Source organism: Rattus norvegicus, chromosome 3 (genome assembly GCF_021556685.1).
Source record: "Rattus norvegicus strain SHRSP/BbbUtx chromosome 3, alternate assembly SHRSP_T2T, whole genome shotgun sequence".
NCBI classification, from domain to species: Eukaryota; Metazoa; Chordata; class Mammalia; order Rodentia; family Muridae; genus Rattus; species Rattus norvegicus.
In genome coordinates, this window is record NC_141536.1 from 29,420,677 (window position 1) to 29,441,613 (window position 20,937).

The 20,937-nt window shown below is 36.8% G+C and overlaps 2 long non-coding RNA genes across 2 annotated transcripts in view; one reads left to right on the forward strand and one right to left on the reverse strand.

Moving 5' to 3' along the window:
* Positions 1 to 1,635: 1,635 nt before the first annotated feature.
* Positions 1,636 to 20,937, forward strand: part of LOC147995456 (uncharacterized) — a 66,208-nt gene continuing 46,906 nt past the window's right edge. Inside the window, exon 1 of the long non-coding RNA XR_015684938.1 lies at positions 1,636 to 1,705. This is a non-coding gene — a long non-coding RNA (uncharacterized LOC147995456). The remainder of the gene's footprint in view (positions 1,706 to 20,937) is intronic.
* LOC134486358 (uncharacterized) lies at positions 1,895 to 3,748 on the reverse strand. Its single transcript, XR_015684937.1, has 2 exons — positions 3,575 to 3,748; positions 1,895 to 2,118 (listed from the first exon to the last, which is right to left on the reverse strand). It is a non-coding gene; the product is annotated as an uncharacterized LOC134486358 (long non-coding RNA).

Below are 20,937 nucleotides of genomic sequence, written 5' to 3' on the forward strand. Positions count from 1 at the left end.
GGTTAACTTGATTAGATCTTGAAGTAATTGTGCTGAGTGGAAAAGTTAATCTAAAATCCATTGATGTACAATGGACTATTCAATGCATATAATAATTTAAAATAACAAATAATAGAACTTGAGAAAAGACAATGGTTGGCAATATTAGATATAGAGAGAAGGTAGGGTGTAGGTAGGGTAAGATTAGGAGAAAAAAGTATGAAAAAATAAGCCAATAAAGATAAATTCATTGCCAGCACAGTTAAAAATATCAGGTGAAGAAATAAGACTCATAAATTTACACATGTGGTAAAAGTATAAGGAGTTAAATACAAATATGCACTTGACTAAGCAAGAAATAATCTGTAGAAATCTTTTTTAAAAAATCTGATGAAATATGTATCAATTTCTTGAGTTCATTTTACTATAGTTTTACAAAAATTTTATTTCTCTATATTATTCTTTATAATTACATGCAGTTTTCATTATCTGGAGAAGTGTATCAATAAAGTTCAGATAAATTTTTAAGATAGACTACACAAAGACATAGTACTACTATTAATAGCTACTTCAGTCTCTTTGCTCTTCTCTTTTCTCTTTCCTATACCTTCTCAGGTAAGACAGATGCTGGGCTGTGAGAAACCCTATGTCAAAGCCAACAAGAAGGTGTGAGTACAGCCATCTGTAGCCTTAGAAATACCATCTTCTCACGTGGCCTCTAGCTGTAGGTGACACCTTGGAGACAAACATGGCCTTAGGTGGTATGACTTTGGACAACAGCAGGGACCACAGACCCAAAACCTAGACATGACCTTCATTGGCAGCATAGTTTGTGGACGACCACATGCCCGCCATACTACTGGAGGCCATTATGAGGTTCGTGTTGCATGCTGTCACCAGGGACCACATTGAAATCCATCTTCCATGGTACAACCTGAGGCTATGTGGATGTCCAAGATCCATGTAGCCATGAGAAACCATGAAAGTCCAGATCCATGCTGTTGCTGGCTGTTTGAGACAAGAAGCTTCTATTGCAGTGATATAATGACTCCAGACTCCTAATTGAGTCTGGGAGACATTGAAGACTTCTTTAACAAACCTTCCGGCTAAAATTGAAACACTCTAGACAGGAAGCCATTGTGGAGTGTACTTAAAATTGTGATAAAGATGCTGTTGTATAGCTTTTCACAGTTGATAGCTTATCCTGGGGCATGGGGTAGGGACAGACTCAGTTACTTTTAAAGGGATGACCATACTCCAATGAGTACATAGGTAACAAAAAGTGAATTTGGTATTTTGTTTTGTTTTTTATATTATTTTTTGGGGGAGCACATGGGTAATGGTTAGACGTGGAAGGAATTGGAAATGCGTGTGATAGGTACATGTATAAAATACTCAAAAGTGGGTCACTGCTGATGGGAGAGACTCTGAGCTAGAGGACCACAGATGATCATTGGCTGGACAATCAACTACAGCATCTTCAACATAGCAAAGAAATACACAACTGAGAAGTTATACATGGAAACAGTGGTTCTCAACCTTCCTGATGCTGTGCCTCTTCAACCCTGTTCCAGGTGTTGTGGGGACTCTCAATTATGAAACAATTTCTGTTGTTACTTCATACTGCTACTATTATGAATCATAATGCAACTATCATAGATGCAAGATATCTGATATACCACCCTTGCAAAAAGGTTCATTGACCCCAAGAGGCCACAACTCACAGGTATGGAACTATTGCCCTAACATGTCTTCATTTGGTTTCTTACTGGATGATGCATTTCATGGTGTCACCATCATACTCAGTTCCCCTTTCAGCCTCTCACTACAAAGTTTCAGTCCCATGGTCTATCTGCCTACCTTCTCAGATATTTCAAGCATATTCAGTCCAGCTCTACAAAAACAAGGCTGCAAGTATGAATAAATACAGATAAAACTTTTATTGGGTTTGATGTGAACAATGAGTAGATGCTGGAAAACGAAAGAATATGAAATTATATCTATATTTCTGACTCTGTAGGTTTCCATCAATATGGTGACAGCTGGACTGTATCCATTGATAGAGGATCTGCTTTTCCCAAAGCAGGTTGTACCTTTGGACTCTGGGATCTTGCTCTGAGGTTCTGCTCTTGCCACTTTCTGTAATGAAAATAATTTACATATTGTCAGCTGTCCACTGTGGTTTCCTCTACTTTCTAACCATACCTTTGCAATTAGACTTGGAAAATTATCCCACTACTAATTTCCTCTCCTATTCAGAGTTAATAGTTTCTTAATCTCATTTCCATTTCTTTTCTATGTGCTTTTTTCTTCACTCAGAATCTTTCTTTCTGCTAAGAGACCCATTTTGTTTCTTTGTTTTACCCAGATTACCTTGATGATCTTTCTAATGTTAATTTAGCTTCTCTAACTTTCTTTCAGGACTTAGAACTGAGCACTTCAAAAGAGTATTACTTGAAAAGCAGAAGCTGGTTAATCATTTTGAAGAGGTGTTAGTTTTGTCTAGGGTAACTTTGCAAGGATATATAGCTTTTATTCACCATAAAATCTCTGGAGAATAGGAGCAAACACAATTGAAATTCAAACTAGGCCATGCTCTACCTGTCAGAGCTTCGATTCAGGTATAGAACAGAACTGTTTCATAAGAACAATGCTTGAAACAAATGCACTTTCTTCTACATTCGCCTTTGACTGGGAGAGGGATTCTTCCAGAGGGAAGGATCTGATACACGAAGGAATCTACTATGATATATCTATATCATAGTAATATAATATATTCACCACATTTCCCTTTTCTTTTCCTTCCAAACCCTCCCACATAACTATTCCTTCTCTCCTTCAAATTTCCAAATAGATCCAAACCACATGGTCAAGAGAAAGGTTTCAGAATTATAGTGATAGATCTTGGATCCAATGTAGGTCAAAGGTAAACGTGTAGAAATGTTTGGATAAGTATATCATTCCACACTCCTATTTTGAAATATGGAGTCCAAGAAATTAGGTCTAAAGATTGAAGAGTCTGGATTCTCTAGGAGCAAATTGCATTTCTTAATTTTTGTTTCTCTTAACTTTCCTTCTTCTCTGCTTGTGACTAAACTTTGTAATTAATATCATTTATCTAAGAAAAACAGCTTGTATACAATTCAGAACTTTAAATTTATGCTAACCTCTTTGGAAGAATTTAATGTAACTTCACGATTGTAAGATGAGGAAAAAATAAAAACTTCTTATTTTTTCTAAATTCAAAAAACCTATCACATTTATATATACGTATGCATATACATCACATACACATAATGTACACATACACATATACACACAAACATACTCATACACATACACACACATGCACACATACAAACACATAAACATGCATACATATTACTCAGATAACTGTTCACTCTATACAATATTGTTTGTATGCATGTTTTCAGTATTGATTATTTGGCACTGGACAAGAAAATGGTATGTTCATCCCAGAAGAGGACCACTTCTACGGGTCCCCGATTTCCTCAATTGCCTATATTTCTTTGTGTAGGATTGAGGGTCTGTGAACTTTACTCTAATAGCAGTCTGGAAACATTTGTCTTCATACCCACTGATGCGTACAGTCTTCACTCGTCATCACAAAAACCTCTTATGACAGATGGAGAGCACAACAGAAATCTACAACTAATAGAAATGCATAGTTGAGGAATCCACTCTCAATGGATACATCTAGAAGACACTCCCACACCTAAGGTTCAGGCAACATGGCAGAATATGGGGCGAGAAGATTCTAAGAGTGTGCTGTGTGATGTGTCTCTTAGTAACATCAGAATCTATAGCCATAGAATCTCAGCAACATGACTGCTCAAATGTGAGCTGAACAAGAAAGATACAATGGAGATGCCAAGTTGATCTTCTTTTTATATAATTCTCACTGTGTGCTCCTGAAGGCTTTGGTTACATTTTCATTATCAGTTTTTGTTTACCTGCATTAATATGTTGGTACAAGAACTCCAATGTTTGGATCAGAGAACAAGACGTCTAATACAGGAAGCTAAGAATGACACTTATGTCCCAAGTGGCAGAACCTTTCTTCTTCTCTTTGCCTAGCAAGTGCTTCTTTATTTGTAACAGTTCTATATCCATCGTCTATCAGATTTTGGTAGCCAGTTGAATGGCAGCCAGTGTGATTGGGCTTCAATGAAAACATGAAATTAAGCCATAATGTGAGATATATTTAAAGCTGATTTGGCACCTCGTAGTCAACAAACTCCTATGCACTTAGAGATTCTCTCAGCCAAATAATGTAACCTCATAATTTATCAGTCAAGAGAAATTTAAATGGAAATGACAAACACATACACAGTATAAGCATGAACATGAAATGCCATCTTTTAAAAATGTTAAGAAATTTGGATCAAGCTCATCTGTGAATTATTTAGAAGCTGTTCATTTCTCATTCACACATACATACATTCAATCAGTCTGTATATGATTTTTCCTTTTTCTTGGGGGCATATCATGGCTCGATGTTCTAGGGTCAGCTTGCTTTTTACAAGAGAACCTAGCTTCATCTGTGCTATACATTCAGTAAAGTGCATGGAACAATGATTATCATGCCTAGGAAAGCAGAGATACCGGGATGCAGCAACAGTGCCTCTGAAAGCTTCCCTGAGCAATGACTCTCTTTGTTCAGTTAAAAATTTCTCTTGATTCTTACTGGTAATAGCTCTGTATGAGATAAGATACTGGCGATTAAATGCCTGCATCCTCATCATTTTCCATAAATTTTTAATTAGTATGGTTTTAATTTTTCAAAATATTTTAGGATTATATATCTAATTTCTTGAGGTTCTGCATGTGATCTTCATTCTCATCAAAACTGTATCTGAAAATTATCTCTGCTATGTCTTGATAAAATTATAATAAGAATGTTGGGTTCTGGCAGGAAAGTTTTTACTTATACTATGAATTATTTAAATGTTTTTGCTTGTAAAGTAGGTAGGAGAAATATACTTTTTTGATTTTGACATAATTAAAGTAACATTTTTTATTAAAACAAGCAAATATAGATGGTAAGCAGGCTAAGAATAGAGAATAAAGCATGTTTCAAACATGATGTTATAATAAAGATCCTTCAAAATATGGGCTTTATCTGCCTAAGCTAAAGAAAATATTATCTTCATAAACAACTAGATTTTAAAATAGAACAAACTATAGATCAGACAGCAAATAATTTTCTATGCATAAGCCTTTAAGATTTTACAGTATTAATTTGTAAGTATTCATTTATAACTACATGCAAATTTCCTTTCATTTTTTTCTCTTAGCTGGACAATTAAAAACTGATCACTTACAATTGTTCTTGAGAGATTAGTGACCAGAAAATTTACAAATGCTCTGGCTGCCAGAGAAGTGGGAAGTGCACGAACATGTTGAAGCAAACGCTACAGGCAAATTTGGCCATCATTAGTTACTCCTGCAGATACTGCAGAAGTTGAAATGCTTCCCTCATTGAAAATGTTGCTGAAGTGTCTTTGTAAAAATCCAAAGATGTATGCATGTGTATATATTATGTACATATTATGACATAATGTTGTATAATGTATTTTGTGATCACATTTCACAAATCACTTGTACTCAGTAGGTTCAAGATATTTTAAATGCCAAAACTTCAGCTGTATTTTATGACTTCATAAAACTCACATAACTCACCACAGAACAGAGGTGGCCCTCCAGACTCCTTCCCACATCCAGGGACAGCTTGACTCCCAGGAACTCCATCACAACCAGGTCACAGGTGAAACATACCCTGACCCAATACCTAGTATATTTGGGACCCCCAAGGGGCACAGCATAAGCAGGCCCTTTCTGCCCTGCCATCCTAAAGATACATCTTTTTTCCAGCCCACTATTTGACCCCAGGGGGTCAGGGGTGGCAAAGTTAGCACTCCAGACACCCTTCCACACCCAGACACAACTTGACTCCCAGGAGATTCATCACAACCAGGCAAAGTCTCACAGGGAGGAAGGAATCTAGTCAGAGACAGCAAGGCCAGATAACACCTGAGATAACCAGATGGTGTGGGGTAAGTGCAAAAACATAGGCAAAAGAAGCCAATGCCACTTGTTAAAATCAGAACCCAGTTCTCCTACCACAGCAAGCCCTGGATATCCTAACACACCAAAAAAGCAAAACTCTGACCTAAATTCCCGTCTCATGAAGATGATAGAGACCTTGAAACATATGTAATTCTCTTAAAGAAATATAGGAGAACACAGGTAAACCCTTAAAGAGGAAACACATAAATCCCTCAAAGAAATACAGGAAAACACAGTCAAACAGATGAAGGAGTTGAACAAAACCATCCAGTATCTAAAGCTGGAAATAGAAACAATAGAGGAAAACCCAGGAAAGAAATCAGTAGTTACAGATGCAAGCATCACCAACAGAATACAAGAGATAGAAGACAAAATCTCAGGCCTAGAAGATACCATAAAATATATTGACACAACAAAGAAAATACAAAGTAAAAAAAAAAAGCTTCTAACCCAAAACATTTAGGAAATTCCGGATATACAATGAAAATAAATAAACCTAAGAATAATAGAAATAGAAGATTTCCAAAGCAAAGGGTCAGGAAATATCTTAAACCAATCATAGAAGAAAACTGCCCTAACCTAAAGAAAGAAATGATCATAAATGTACAAGAAGCTCTCATAGAATACCAAATAGATGCAACCAGAAAAGAAATTCTTCCCATCACATAATAATCAAAACACTAAATGCACAGAACAAATTTTAAAAGTTGTAAGGGAAAAAGGTGAAGTAACACATATAGGCAGACCTATCAGAATAACACCAGACTTCTCAGCAAAGCTAGAAGATCTTGGACAGATGGCATATAGGCCCTGAAAGAATACAAATGCCAGCCCAGGCTACGATACCCAGCAAAATTCTCAATCACCATAGATGGAAAAAACCAATATATTCCATGACAAAACTAAAATTAAGCAATATCTTTCCAGCCCTACAGAGGATAATAGAAGGAAAACTCCAACACAAAGAGGGAAATGATACCCTAGGAAAAGCAAGAAAATAATCTTTCAACAAACCCAAAAGAACATAGCTACACAAACATAATTCTACCTCTAATAACTTAGATTTCTCAAATGGCCTAGAAGCATCTAAATAAATGTTCAATTTCCTTAGTCATCATGAAAATGCAAATCAAATTGACCCTGAGATTCCACCTTACACCAATCAAAACTCAGTTGACAGCAAATGCTGGTGAGGATGGGGAGAAAGAGGAACACTCCTCCATTGCTGGTGGGATTCTAAGCTGGTACAGTCACTTTGGAAATCAGTCTGTGGGTTCCTTGGAAAATGGAAATGTCTCTACCTGAAGACCCAACTATACCACTCCTGGGTGTGTACCCAAAAGGTGCTTCAACATATAACAAAGACACAGCTCCAATATGTTCATAGAAGCCATATTTATAATACCCAGAAGCTGGAAAAAACCCAGACGCTCCTCAATGGCACAATGGATACAATGGACACAGAAAATGTGGTACATTTACATAATGGAGTTCTACTTAACTATTAAAAATGACAACTTAGCAAAGCTATTAAAAACAATGACTTCCTAAAATCCATAGGCAAATGGACGAAACTAGAAAAACTCATCCTGTGTGAGGCAGCCCAGACTCAAAAGAACATACATGGTACGCACTTATTTACCCAAAAGTTCAGAAACGCGCAATACAACTTATAGACCATACAATACAACTTATAGACCATACAATACAACTTATAGACCATACAATACAACTTATAGACCATACAATACAACTTATAGACCATACAATACAACTTATAGACCATACAATACAACTTATAGACCATATGAAACTGAACAAGAAGGAAGGCCAAAGTGTGAAGGCTTCAAACCTACTTAGAAGGGGTAACAAAATAATTATGGTAGGCAGAGGGAAGGAGGAACCTGGCTGGGCGATGGGGAGCAGAGAGGAAAATAAGCAGAGGCAGGACCAGGTATGTGAGGAGACAGAGGATAAGTTCAGAGGGAAAGGAGAATGAGTAAAAATAAGTAGCAGTGAGCAGTAAGAGTGGGGAATGGGGGAACCACTAGAAAGTCCCAGATGTCAAGGATATGGGAGGCTCCCAGGACCTAGTGGGGATGATATTAGCTGAAATACTCAACAACAGGGCGATAGACCCTGAAGTGACCATCTCTAATAGATAGATATTGCCCACAGTGGAGGGATGGCACCATCCACACATCTCAAATGTTTTAATCCAGAACTATCTCTGTCTAAAGGAAATGCATGGGGGGAAAATGGAGCAGAGGCTGAAGGAAAGGGTGTCCAGACACTGACCCACTCCATCCCCAGATACCAAACTCCAACACTGTGGCTTATGCCAAGATGTTCTTGCAGACAGGAGCCTCGAATGACTCTCGTCTGAGAGACTCTGCTACACCCGACAAAGACAGATGCAGATATTCACAATCATTGCACTGAGTTTTCTCCAATGGAGTGACACTGGGTATACCAGCCACACTCTGTGCTGAGGAGTACTTAACTAACAACCACAACCACAACTACCACCACTACAACAACAACAACAACACCAACAACAACAAAATAGGATCCTCAGAGAGAGAGAGAGAGAGAGAGAGAGAGAGAGAGAGAGAGAGAGAGAGAGAGAGCACCTAAATGTTGGAGGGGAAGGGGATGAAAAGATCTAGAAGTAGTTGGAGAAGGGAAAAATAAAGCAATCAAAATATGTTTTATGAAACTCTCAAAGAATAAATAAAAACATTAAGAAGTATCTATTTATGCATATATACTTTGATGATGTTTTTGGAGGATGGAGGACATCATAGTCAATTCCTCTTGGATATTGCTTTTCTTTTCCATTTTAACAGTGACTTCATTTTCTCCTTGCTATTTTCAGTTTTCATGCTTACAGATGACCTTATTGTAAACATCTCTGTCAAGTACATTTTCCTAACACCTGTTACAAAATGCTACAGGCTTCCATACACATGTGACACCATATTGGAATGATCCAGTTCATTTGGCATAATGCAAATAGGTAGAGTGTATGTTGCCTAACAAATTTAAGCAGCATTATATTTTTTACCAAGGAGACTTTGAGAAGATTTTGGATGATATAGTATATAAATATTCTTTCAAATTACTTATTATCAAAGCAAACCATCCAAAGATACAATACTTAGAACTATGTGCTATTTTGTTAAAGATAATATAAAACATAAAATAAAATGTAAATATTTAAATCAGAATTTTCACAATATTACTATACATATAAGAATAAATTACAATTTTATAGATATTAATTTTTAGTTAATCAAATGTTTCCTGAAGGAAAATTTACAGCATACATACATATATGCATACATTCATGCATACATACAAACATACATATAAACATTAATTGATTGGTTTTTTGGGGTTTTTTTTTGCAGAGGTACTCAGGTGTCACTGTGCATGTAAGAAGGCCTACTTCCATCCTGTAGGTTCTGGGGATCAGGGTTAGAGCTAAGCACCTCACTCAGCAGACCACTAGCCCAGAGGGAGTCTTGTGCTTTACATTTTAAAATAGATTAAAAAGAGAAAATGGAAGATATTCTAAGGGGGAATTTTCCTCTTCGAATAATGTTCTATCTGTTGAGGAACTAGGAAATATTTAGTATCATCTATTGGTAAATAAATTCATAAAATGTTTATATGCTATTGATTTCACAATCAGAATAGAATCAGTATAATATAGAATAAAAAGATTATCTCTATGACTTCATTTATTTATTTCAAAAGGTGTTTTACAACCCAATATGTATCTTTATACTTGTTTTATTCATTTATAAGTCAAATTATCCAGTTACTATCCTATCGCCAAAGAAAAAATACACACACACACACACACACACACACACACACACACACACACACACCATCGTGCAAAGATTTTCTCCCAATTCAACAACAAGGTGTTCTAAAGGAGAATACAGTTACTGATTAGAAAGAGAAAAATTTAAGTCTAAAACTTCAAAATAATATTTTCCCTGAATATTGTTTTGCTTTGAGAGTAGTGTGTACATGTCCAGGACAGAGAAAGTGGCCAGGACCCTTACAACAGGTTGAGAAGACAGAATCACTTCTGAGAAGTAGGCCCTGAAGATTTTATTAGGAGTGCACAAGAGATTATTTTCCTGCAAGCCACTCAGGTAATTCTTAAGCACAGTCTGTGTTTCAGATAAACACTGATGGTAAGGGCCACCGTCCTTAGAACACACCACATGATACACAGATGCTTCACCATTAATGTTGCATATTTTCTGAATGTGACACTGATGGTTTTCTGTCCGTGTGAAATCTGGATTATCCCTTTAACAACATAGTCACATTTTTAACTTTGTATGTGAGGGATTTTATTAGTTTTTGTTGACAAAAAGCCTGCTTTTACGTGGGTTCCTAAAGCATACCTCTTATTTTATAGCCTCTTATTTTCGACTGCTAATTTTAAAAGAAAATCTAGCGATTATTAGTTTGGCAAACATTTCCATTTCTGTGTATTATTGCCTAAACGCTAGGTTTCCTGTCGCAAAGGCATCTTAGTTTTTCTGTTTTCAAGTGTCACTCCAAGTAGATGCTTCTTACCTAATTACTTTCTAATACATGTGTCGTCCCATCAAATAATTATCAAGAAAAAGCAGTAGGCACTGGAAATGAACAGCTCCTCTGTAATATGCTGTGTTCCCTGAGCATGGCTGGTCTTACTTCCTTAGCCTTTAAGACAGCAAAAATGCAAGCATAAACATACTACACATCAAATAACAAATTGCGTAGGAACGAACATAATAATATTGGATTCCTAAGCTGCACTGCTGTCCTTGTTTATACACAGGGCTTAGGCTTGATTAGGTGGTGGAGGATGATGCAAATGGCATAACAAATCTCTATTAATTGGGAAAGATTTCCCTAAGGATGCAGATTTGAAATTCTCTGCTAAAGGAGTCGAGCCTAGGAGGATGCTAGGAAAGAGATGCTTGAATGTATGACACCTTGTTTCCATAAAGGGATAAGGAGAGATTAGAAGTGATGGGGGGGAAATGCATCTTGGGAGTCTATTGGGAAATAAGGAAGTCCATACTCAGGATGCTTAAGTGCATGCGGCCATGTCAGGTTTGAAGACCTGAATGATCGCTGGGATGGTGACATTAGAGGAGGGGAACCATTTAAAACAGGGATCCCAGAGAGATGACTAAGGGTTGTGGCAGTGGTGTCTATTGTGGTGATGTTGATGGTGATGAAGTCTACATAGACGCATTTAACAGGTAGAGGGGAAGCAGTTTGCATGATTCTCTCAGGATGTTTTTTGTTTTTGTTTTTGTTTTTGTTTTTTTTTGTATTTCAACTTTTTTATAAGCCTGCTCTTAAGGCAATTATTAGACATTTTAAAGAATCATAATATGTGTATAGTTATGTCAAAGAATTAGAAACATGGGAAGCAGGAGGGAACTGAGACCAGATATTTGCCATTTAACCTCAGGCTCTTTTGGAGAGAAATTAGCAATGTTATATGAAAAGAAAGCTATACCTGGTGTCCTGTTTTCAAGGCTGGTGATACATTGTTCTAATGCCGGGTGATCACCAGCTAGAGAAGGCCTAGCTGACCTTCAGATCTTCTGGTATGTCATATCTGTCTATTAAGAGACCCCTAAAGAAAAGCAACAAATGATTTTAATTACTCTGAAAGAAACGAAATGTTGAACACTATAAACGGTTTGCTTTGTGAGGCTTCGTATATCAGATTAAGACTGTAATAAACTCACATATTGCATGATACTACAATACAACAAAACCCTGATTTTATTAAACACTGATAAAATGGAGAGTTTTGCTCAATAATACTGGGCCATCTGTACAGACTCTATATGGATATAGTGATCATAATGTGAGATTTTAGTTTAGGAAAGGCCAGAAAATATAGTCCTATAGGCATAAATACGTCACCATGGCAAGTATATTAATAAGTGTGCTGAGAATTACATTAAATATATGCTCTCTTGAAAATACATGTAGTTTGCCTAGCTGTGAGATCATTATTGAAAATATGATAACCAACATTTCTTACCCACCGCATTTCTTTGGTTTTGGTTGATAATTTTAGTCACCACATAACTAACTGTTAAAGCTCCATTTGGTTACAGGAAGAGGCTTTTACTGATTGGGATGTTTGTACAAAATGACTTGCCATCTCTCCTGAGTGTGAGCTATGCCAACCTTGAACTCTGCTGCTTTGAGAAAAGTGCATGCTTTCTGGTTTATTCTAACAGGATGGGGGCATCATATCTACTTTGTCACCAGTAGCTGAACTACGAAAGAAACAGTTTAATTAAATTAAAAGACATTGAATTGAATCTGCAGTACTTATAAACATCTTTGTACATTAAAACTGTGGAGAATCAGGTTTAGTTTGATAATTTGTAGAGGAGAAACATTCTGTGTTTTCTCCCATTGTTCAGACATTTATTTAGTTTAGTAAATATCATTTGTGCATTTTGAAACACCTTGTCTGTAATGATTCCTACTGTGACGAACTCTCCCACCATCACTTCACATATTTACCTACTGGAACCCTTACTTCTGAAGGGATTTTAGCAAGGGTTTACTTTCCTTAGCTCAAAGTATGTTTTTCTCTTGCACTGAGAATGAGAACTTAACTAATTAGTTAACACAAAACAATCAAAATATTTTGCACAACGAATTCTCACACATCTCAAGTGTAACAGCATGCTTTTGTGTAAAGGCCATTGTTCTGAATGACTTTCAAAAAAATTATACAAGTTCGAGGATGCTTGTTCCTGATGGCAGTCTTTCTTTGTCCACCATGAGATTATTTCTGTCTTGCTTTTTTGGAACTCTCTAGTGGACATGACATAATCAGTTAGTAATTTATACTTTTTTGTCCATTGGTTCCAAAAATGCAGGCTTTGCTGATTACGGAGGCGATACTCAGGAGAAATGAAAAGAAATAGGAAGATAGCCGAACAAAAGACAATTCAAAAACGACATAAATGACAGGATTTTTTAAAAATCTGGAATTACACAAATCGTCTTCTTGATACAGTTTAAAGATACTTCTGTAATGAGTCATGGGTGTTTGCATGTCCTTATGCACAAAGCTGTTTATTTCATACCAAAATATCAGATGTAGATGATTTTTCAAGTTCTTTTTCCCCTTAGACGTTTAGCAAAACCTGATCAGAAATAAAGATTGGAGAAGAATATTTTTCATATTGGTGACTTAGATTGAAACACACAGTAATTTATAACTTTAGCTTATTAAAAGCATGTGAATTGAACGTGCCAGAACTCAATAACAGCACTGTGATGCTTAACTCCAGCTGTATCTGTCTTTGTGAATGGGGTTCTAAAAAGGCAAATTTGCTTGCATCTTTCCTTGCTGACACTGAGGTCATTGCTTTATGGGATTGCTTTCATTTGTTCGTCTAGAGTCATTTCTGATTTTGGCTGCTGCTGCAAAAAAAAAAAAAAATCAGATGCCCCAGATCAAAACAGGGTCTCATAGCATAGTTGTAACACCAAGAAATAAAGGGAAGATCATGACTGATTTTATCATAAAACATAAGCAACAACATTATGATATTTAACAAGGGGGAAAGATTCCACACACCATTCTTTGCTATTACAGAAAATGCATTTTAAGGTTTTGCTTCACACGCAGTCTTTACAAAATAAATTAATATATCACATTACCTGTAACTGAAATTATGGTAAATTTTTAAAGAAAGGGTGCAGTGGCTCCTTCAAAGTACATCTTCCATAACTTGCTGCCTTGCTAATCGTAAGCACGCTGTACACTATGTGAGCCTGAAGCTAAGTTAAGCAGGCAGATTAGGGCTGGTAATATAGTATCCGAACTCATAAATCAGGCGTGTTTGCAGATTTTCTTTCACATATTGCTCCTTCTTACAGTTCAGACAAGTCATAATTACACATCAGTAGGCATTGTGAACAGAGGAATGAGCTACAACATAACGCACAATAAACCCTGTCATATAAAAGCAAACTGGATAAAATAGCAGAAGCAATACTCCATTTTACAACACAACACTAAAGAATTACACTGTGCCATTGTGTATTATTCCGATCAATCATGAATCCATCAACAATGGACAGCTCAGTGGGCTAAAATTTACCATTGAAGAATAGTTTTCAGCTTTATTATTCTCCTGTTTGATTATATACATTAAGTACGAGATTGCGGGTGATTCTTAAAAGCCACAGGTACATAGTATAACACCGCCCTGAACACATTGCAATTAAATAAATTCTGCTAATGCTCTTTTAAAGCGTTTTTTATTAGACATACTTAAAATAATTCATGCCAGATGAAGTATAAGTGGTTCTTTATTCATGTTTTATTAGTATTATAATTTTGAGTAATTATTCAGGTATTCTTGTTACCTTAGACCAAAGAGATGTTGACTTTGAAGTCTTTTCTGTTATTCTCAGGCTTAAATGATATTACCACTAAGCTCAAAGGACCTTCCTTCATCACTAGGTTTGAGCTCAACATTGAAAATGGGATTTAATGAAACATGAGCAAATATTGGTCGTTTCAATTCCAATAAAACATTTAAAAGAACTAATAAATGCTAGGTAATTGTTGAATGCTAATCTGAAATTGCTACTACAGGTTTTATTTTATAGCCTTAACCCAGCAGGTGTTGTGGGGTGTATTTTTGACGTTGTTCATCACAAATTATTTTTGAGAAGCATGGGGGTGTCTTGCTTGCTCAGTCTTCCGAAGAATTGCATTATGGTTAATCTATCAGAAATATAGGGTACACAATTTAAAAGCCAGAGAGTAAATTTAAGATGCACTGGAATTCCCCTCCATCTGTTGCTGGTTCACATTCTAAGTAGTATTGGCAGACATGTGAAGGAGAGCACCCCTTATTAAGAAATGGGGGGACATTTTAAATGAGAGGTTATTGTCATTACATTTATTTGACTTATTTATTCTTTTGATTTTCTTCTTCCTTTGGATGCCTGGGTCTTCTCTCTTTTTTTTTTTAATTTTAGGTTTTCCATACAAAATGAAAATAGATAATCGGGATAAAGAGAATGAGCACAAGTCAAACATTTTGTGCAAATATGTATGATATTGGAACAGCACACCCATATTGAGCATTGAGATGACAAGATTCCACTGTGCCCATGATGGCCACACTGATTAGTAAACAGTCCAATCTCACATTTGCATCATAGTAATACAAATACTTAGTGATGGTAATTTATATGTGCTTTCTAGATTAGCTCTCATTTCATTCCCAGAACAAGTAGACACGCACACAGAGCACTGTTTTCACAGTTGTTATTCACATTTATTACATATGGAAGTTGCTTAAGATAAATACCTAAGCCAGGTGCAGTGGTATAAACCTATAAGCCACCGTTCAGAAGGCTGAAGCATAGTTTCTGAGAGTTTCAGTCCAGCTTGGACTATGTAATGACCGCTGAGTTTGGCAGGTCTACTTTGTAGGACCGTGCCTCAAAAAATATACTAAAATAAAACATTAATCCACTCTGTCATGGAGAAGCCACATCTGAGTTCAGATGGCCTAAGTCTGAAAGCCTTCCGAGCAATCGTTTTCCAATTGCTGTCTTTTAGATAACCCCTATTTTACCAAATTCTAGTAAATTCTATTCTCCCCTCCTGAGGAGGTTACTGTCTAAATGGCTAAACTCAAACCTGATGCTGGGCTCGGCCCTGTTCTGGCTGCAATGTTCCCAGCACCTACACTGCACACACCTGCAGAGGAACTGGAGAAGACACCATGGCTGGATTCTCACCAGTACCACCTGCATTTTCTTTCTCGAAACATACAACAGTGCCTTATAGGTTTTATTCCATTTACTCTTTAATTCCATTTTGTTTGTTTTTGTTTGGCAGTTGCTCAATTCCTCTTTGAGTTTAGATGTTAAAATATATATATATATATATATATATATATATATATATATATATATATATATAAAGATCTATTTCCAAAAGGCCGATTAAACTTTTTTCTCTAATTCTCTAAATTGAAAACCACAATTATTTTGTTGGGGATATGATAAAAGTATGTGTTTTGCCATCGAAAAAAGGGACATCGGCTTGCTGTTCCTATTGTTCTATTGACTGAGATTAATAATACACTTCAACATCAGAAACATAATATAAAAAGTTGGGGAAGCTGACAACTCAGTACTGAGCTCAAAGTATGATTTCCAGTTGGCAAAATATTTGAAGACTTTATCTTTTGATTTGTTATTGCTGAAATATGACCTGATAGGGCAGGGAAAAGATGTTTAGGTCTGTGTCCAGAAAAAAAAAAAAGGTATCTTTTTAATTTAATTTTTTACTTATTTACTTTACATCCTGCTCACCCTCCTAGTTATTCCTTCCCACAATCCTTCCCCTATCCCCCTCCTTTGCCCTCTGAGTGGGTGGAGACCCCTGGGTATCCTCTGACCCTGGCACTTCAAGTTTCTGTGATGCCAGGCTTTCCTTTCCCGCTAAAGCCAGACAAGGCAGGCAACTAGAAGAACATATCCCACATACAAGCAATAGTTTTTTGGGACAGCCCCCACTCAAGTTGTTTGGAACCCACAGGAAGACTGAACTGCATATCTGCTGTATAAGTGCAGGGAGGCCTAGGTCCAGCCCCTGTATGTTCTTTGGTTGGTGGTTCAGACTCTGAGAGTCCTAAGGGTCCAGGTTAGTAGACTCTTGTACTACCTGTGGAGTTCCTATTCTGTTCTCTGCCAGCAACCTTCTTCTTATTCTTTCATAAGTGTCCCCAAAAATCCAACAACTGTTTGACTGTGGGTGTCTATATCTGTCTGAGTCAGTTTCTGGGTAGACCCTCTCAGAGGAAAACATGCTCCTGGCTATAACCATAATAAGTTTCATAAACAGTTTCAGGGATTGGTGCTTGTCCATGGAATGGGTCTTAAGTTGGGCCAGTCATTGGTTGGCCATCCCCCAAGTCTCTGTTCCATCCCCTGTGCCTGCATTTCTTGTAAACAGAGTACATTTTGGGTTAAAAGTTTTGTGGGTAAGTTTATGTCTCTATGACTCCACTGGTGTACCTGTCTGGCTAAAGGAGGTGGCCTTTCCAGGTTCGATATCCAAAAGGGGATGTTTAAGTGACTAGAGCTCTAATAATGATTGATAGATTTAAATCTCATTTTATAAAATAATTCCACTTTTCTCTGTGAATCTTTTATATGATCTGTTAGTAAACATTTGAAACAATTGCTTGAAAGTTTTCCCTTTATTAATATACTAGAGAAATTAACAACAAAGTAAGTGCAAATGAGAATGAAGGTGGGCATGTAAAGACCTAGCCCTCTCAACAAAGCAATGTCATATGTAGTTAAATATGAAATATAATACAAAAATAATGCTTTGTTTCCCAACCTGTGGGTCAAGTTAGAAACTTACGAAATTCTTGCTCAATGTTGATAATAATGCCAGCATTTCAAATAAGGAAACATATTTGTTTTCAAATGCAAAACTACATCTCTCTCTCTAACATACATGCACACTCACACCACAGGCAGAGGGAGAAGGGGGATGGATGGAGGGAAGGAGAGAGAGAGAGGGAGGGAGAGGGAGTGGGGATATTAGTATGTCTGTCAAGCTGAGAGGTGGCAAAGGGTAATTTTGTCTTTATCTAGAAATCTTGCTAACATCAGAAGGAATTGGTACAAAGAGTATTATGAGACATCTGTTAACTGGATCAGCCAAATTACACATATACATTCTTTAAAATTTCTAAATAGTCATCACTTTCAATGGATAGCTATGTGGACAGCAAAACTGTAGGAAATTCAGTTGAACTCCAATTGAATGAAAAAGGCATTTTGGCAATGAAAAATTTCGGCTGGAAACATGGCTGCTTAAATAATGAGTAATTCACAGTTGATTTGCAGTTTGGAGTTTATGTAAGTATATGCAGCCATGGGGTTAAAAGGCCTTTCTTCCTCATTCATTTTCTTAGAAAGTGCTATTATCCAGCCTGTTTAAATAGCAACTATGCAAATTTTCATGCTTTACAAATGTTACACCAAAGAATTTTCAACCAATCAATTAATTCTATTTATTTTTTTCTGATTGTCAGCAGATGATTATCTAGAGAGGATAACACTTTTTTTTTTATTTTTAAGTTGGGTTTGTACGAAGCTATGAAGCTGTTTTCTATGGAAGTAGTGAAGGAAAAGAAAATAATGAAACAAATGATGACACATGTTTTATCTCCTCATAGATTTAACGTCTTTTCACTCTCTTATCTCTTTCCTTCTTCATATTTGAAATATGGAGTAAAGAAAAATACACCCCACAATATTTTGTATTCACATTATTTAGTTTATTGCGTAGGCTATATTAAAGCTGCTTAGCAATCTCTAACATTTATTTTCCTGCACCGTCTCTAGTTCTTACTTTTGTAAATATCTGTGAGGAAATAGAGTGGGGGACTCTCACATTTTTGCTGTTCTTATAACTGTTTTGTGCTATCCGGCATTGCTTTGTGGTCTAGTTTATGCTTTACGTTACTATGTGTCTGCCTTTACTGCTGTCCCTACCACAATACCCCACTGGACTCTCACTTTTACAAAGGATATGTAAAAACACATCACCTTATAGCAAACCTGTAAAGCTATCATCTCCAATAAAATATTCCACAGAGAGTATGGATTAAAAGAAGAATATATAATGCGATCAATTTTTATGGCATCTAATATTATAAGACTGGAAATTTGAATGGAACTCAGTAAAATAAAATAAAGTTTGGAAAGAAGCAAACACTGAGTTTTGAAAGAAATCATGGCTATAATATCCTAGAAGCCAAGTGAAGACAATGGTCACATGTCAAGAATGTCAGAATTGTCCTTTCCCCCTGGGAACGGGAGGGATGAGGCAGGGAAGGATTGAGGGAGCGAATACTGAGAGAAACAACTGGATTGTGGGAACATCTATAGGATGAGCTAGAAACCTAGGACAATGGAAACTCCTGAAATCTATGAGGGTGACCCTAGCTAAGACTCCTAGCAATGAGGCAATATGGAGCCCTAACTGGCCATCTCCTATAACCAGGCAAGACTTCCAATGGAGGGCTTCAGACTCCAACCCATCTGCAAATTGTTAGACCCACAATCTTTCCTGTCTACAATATGTATAGGGATAAAAGATTGAGCAGAATTTGAGGGAAAGGCTAATCAATGACTGGTCCATCTTGAGACCCATGCAATGAGAAATAACCAACCTCTGAGACTATTAGTGATATTCTGTTAAACTTGCAGACAGGTACCTAGCATAACAGTCATTATAGAGGCTTCACCCAGCAACTGATGGAAACCCATGCAGAGACACACAACCAAACATTAAGTGGGTGTTGGTGAATCCTGTAAGTGAAGGAAAAATTGAAGGAGTCAAAAGGGTCAAAGACACCACATGAAAACCTACAGAAATCAACTAACCTGAAACTATAGCAGTCAGAGTCTGAACTGCCAGAGAGTACTCATTGGATTGACCTAGACTCCCTGCACATATACAATTGTACAGCTGTGCCTTCATGTGGGACTCTTAAACAGGAGTAAGGGTTGTCTGCACTGTTGGCCTTTGGATCACTTTCCACTAATTGGGCTGCTCTGTCTAGCCTCAATAGAATATGTGCCTAGTCTTACTGCAACTTGATATACCAAGGCTGGTTGATATTCCTGGGAGACCTCTACTTTACTTAGGAGAAAGGCAGGAGTGGTGGATGGGGGGTGAGGAGCAAGTACTAGTTGGAGAGGAGGGAGGGGAAGTTGTGATTGGGATATAAAGTAAATAATTTGTTAAAAGAATATCAGAATCAACAAGATAATAAAATAGGAGGCCTTAATGAGGCTCCATCAATAGTTTCTCTAGTAAAATATATTACTACACCTTTTGAGATAACAGGAGGAGAGAAACTGATTAATTTCTGAATAATTTTTATGAGAACTGACTCTATGGAATGATGAAGCAGCAGTAACTGGAAAGTAAAATAACTTTAGAGAAAATAAGATGATCCTAGTAACAGCAAGCCTCTATGACCATGAAAGTCAGTAAAAAGTAAATCCTTAACCTTGTAGGAGAAAATAATTGGAGGAAGACAATGTTGAAATAAGAGGTTTATATCCACTTTACTGAGTTAAATGATTTACAGGGAGCAGTTGAATTTAAAATTCTGCAATTACCAAGATTAGGACCCTATATCACTGTATGAATGGACATTTTAGCGTGCATGACACCTATAAATGTTCAGTGCCGAATAGCATTCAGCTATAAGGAGCAAGGAATTCATGAACTGTATAGGCAAATAGATTGAGCTACAGAAGAGTATATTGAGTAAGGTAACCCAGACTCCCAAAACACTCTACATGTTCTCTCATCTGAGGTTTCTAACTCTAAGTCCCCAGATTTCAGTACATAGCCCAGAGTAAGTGCAGAAACAAGGAAAGTAGTAATAAAGCATATCCAAGGTGGGTAAGTGGGTGAAAAAGAGTGGGTGAAAAATCTGATGAAGGAAATGAATGGAATAAAGTTGCCTCTACTTGGGGCGAAGGTAGAAGATAAATGCAGAAGAAGGAAAGATGTCTAGGAAACTCACTGGGAATCATATTTTTTACTACTTACCAAACAAAACAAAAAAAAAAAACTTAAACACTATAAAACCTACTATGCTGTTCATTGGTATGGTTTGTGTTAATCTGGGTATGATTATTGGCTGTTTCCCTCCTTTGGAAGGTTGTAAAAAGTTGTTCTCATGGAGGGACATTAAGGTCAGCTCCAGTTCAGGGTTTCAGTTTCCTGTT